Genomic DNA, 3,199 nt, shown 5'->3' with positions numbered 1-3,199 from the left:
AGACCAGGTTGGTCTCGAACTCACAGAGATCCGCCTGCCTCTGCCTCCCGAGTGCTGGGATTAAAGGCGTGCGCCACCACCGCCCGGCTCCAAAGATTTTTTTTTAAAGAGGTAGTAAGACCTCTAGGTTCCAGTAACAGGAATAAGCCTCTGGGCCAGGACCCTGTTATTTCCAGAGTGAATGCTTTCTGCCTGATTGACAGAGGAATTAACATGTATTCAAACAATTTTTTGTTTTGGTATTACAAAAAGTTTATCAAGAAAACATCAGGGGCTGGAGAGATGGCTCAGTGTTTAAGCATTTGCTGTCTTTTCAAAAGATCTGGGTTCAGTTCCCAGCACCTACATGGCAGCCGTGATGTAGCTCACAACTGTCTGTAACTCCAGTTCCAGGGATTTAATCCACCTCTCCTGGCTTCCCTGGGTGCCAGGCATGTACATGGTGCACATACATACATTCAGGCGAAGGACCTAAACACATAAATAAAAAAAAATCTTAAAAAACTCATATGAAAATATAGGTGATCTGATTTAAAACAAATTTTAAAGGATTTATTTATTATGTGTATAGTGTTCTGCCCCCATGCATACCTGCAGGCCAGAAGAGGGCACCAGATCTCATTATAGATGGTTGGAGCCACTGTGTGGTGGCTGGGAACTGAACTCAGGACCTCTGGAAGAACAGCCAGTGCTGTTAACCTCTGAGCCATTTCTCCAGTCTTTAAAACAACTTTTAGTTGATTATTTTATATGTATAAGTGTTTTGCCTTCATGTATGTCTGGGCACTATGTGTGTGCTGTATTCTCGGAATGCAGGATCCCTGGAATTGGAGTTACCCAGTGGCTGAGCTAGTAGGTGGAGGCTGGGAATAGAAGCCGGCCTTCCAGTAGAGCAGCTGGCACTGTCCATCGCTGACCATCTCTCCAGCCCTACACGACCCAGCTTTGGGGCAGGGAAGCAGGTCCTGTGTGAGCTATTGACTTCCAAGCCTTCTGTTTCCTCAGTGTTCTTCTGCTGCCCAGCATTGACCCTCACCCATCACAGAAGTCACAAAGGGATGAAGGCTGGTACTATTCCATGGACATGTTGGCCATCGCTTGACGTCAACCGTAGCGTCCTTTTTAAAACAACTTTTTCATTTTATCGATATTTTTGCTTGCATGTGTGAGAGTGTCAGATCTTCTGGGACTGGAGTCACAGACAGTCGCAAGTATCCATGTGGGTGTTGGGAATTGTACCTGGGTCTTCTGAAAGGGCAGCCAGTATTCTTAACCACTGAGCCATCTCTCCAGCCTCCAACCATAACTTCTTGTGCATAAATTCAGCTTGGGAGGGTGGGCCTTGTCATGACAGCTCCTCAGTGGACAGAGTGCCACTGTGAAGGAGTAGGTAGCCTCATTCTCTCCTCTCTGGATTCTTCTACATTTTAGTATGTGTGGCCTCTGCACCTTGCATGTTACTGGAAGGGGGAGCTGAGTGGAAAGGACAGGGGTGAAGAGACAGCTTCAGTGAGGGCACCTTTTTCTTTATTTTTCTATATTTGAGACACCAGGCTAGCTTTAATCCATATTGACTTTTCTGCCTCAGCTTCATGAGTGCTGGGATTGTAGGTATGAGCCAACAAGCTTGGTTTAGAGTCTGCCTTTTCATAGGTTTTTCCCTCATGCAGTGTAGATGATTGAACTGAATCGGGGCCTTCTACATGCCAGACAAGTGCTCTGCCCCTGAGCTATTCCCAGACCCATCATAATAATTTCCTTGTGTTTGAGAGAAAATATGCATGCACGTGCTTGCGCGCACACACACACACACAGACACACACACACACACACACACACACTGCTAGAGATGAAACCTAAGAATTTACCCATGCCAGGCAAATGCTCTACCACTGAGTACACTCTAACCTTAATTTGCATAATTTAAAAATAAGATTAAACCAGACAGTAGTGGTGCACACCTTTTATCCCAGCACTCGAGAGGCAGAAACAGGTGGATCTCTGTAAGTTTGAGGCCAGCCTGGTCTACAGAGTGAGTTTCAGGACAGGCTCCAAAGTGACACAGAGAAATCCTGTCTCGAAAAAAAAAATAATTAATTAAAAAGAAAACCTCCAACTCTAAAAATCTTGCCAAGCAACCTTTATCTTTTTTTTTTTTTGTTTTGTTTTTCAAGACAGGGTTTCTATGTCTAGCTTTGACTGTCCTGGAGCTAGATCTGTAGACCAAGCCTCTGAAGTGCTGAGATTAAAGGTGTCCGTCACCACCACCACCACAGATCAACCTATATCTTACTGAATGTTTGTGGAGGAGATGAAGAAATACACAGAATAGCCTTCTGAGTTGGACACCCTCTCTTGGTCTCATTGGGTCCCTTAACCCCCACCAATATACACCCTGTAACCTCTATGAAAGTCCTGGGCTTGTCCAGCTGAGATTTCTCTTATGAACCAGAAGACAAGCCTGGCTTCCACCAGTGAAGACAGCCCTGGCTGCTAGAGTAGCCACTGGGAGCTCCAGTTCTTGCCGTGGCATTTTCTCTGCTCAGTTCTGCAAGGACAGCACTCTAGACATGTGGGTTTTTCAGAGCTGGTTTACCTGCTCTCCTCCAGAACGCGCTGGAGAGCAACTTAAATCTCCTCCACCAAGTTAGCCAAGTCTTTATCCTTGTCCGTAGCTGGGATTCTTGGTTCAAGGGCTGTGGCTCATTAAAGTGGCTTTGGGCTGGGCGGTGGTGGCGCATGCCTTTAATGCCAGCACTCGGGAGGCAGAGGCAGGAGGATCTCTATGAGTTTAAGGCCAGCCTGGTCTAAAGAGGCAGTTCCAGGACAGCCAGGGCTGTTACACTGAGAAACTTGTCTTGAAAATAAACAAACAAACAAACACGAGCAAGCAATCAAACAAACAAAAACAACAACAACAAAGTGGTTCAGGCAAGGGAAGGGTCTGTTTCCAGGCAAGCAGGACTTGCCTTCAAGGACTCTGCTAACTCTGAGAAGGTTTTTCTGACTGTGGAAAGCTGGTTGCTTTGTTTTCTTCTTCTTCTTTATTTATTTTAGCTTTTTGAGACAGGGTTTCTCTGTAGCTTTGGAGTCTGTCCTGGAAATAGCTCTTATAGATCAGACTGGCCCTGAATTCACAGAGATCTGGCTGCCTCTGCCTCCTGAGTGCTGGGATTAAAGGGATGCACCACCACTGCCT

This window comes from Microtus ochrogaster, chromosome 5, assembly GCF_000317375.1.
Source record: "Microtus ochrogaster isolate Prairie Vole_2 chromosome 5, MicOch1.0, whole genome shotgun sequence".
Lineage (NCBI taxonomy): Eukaryota > Metazoa > Chordata > Mammalia > Rodentia > Cricetidae > Microtus > Microtus ochrogaster.
Note: the sequence above shows the minus strand (reverse complement) of the source record.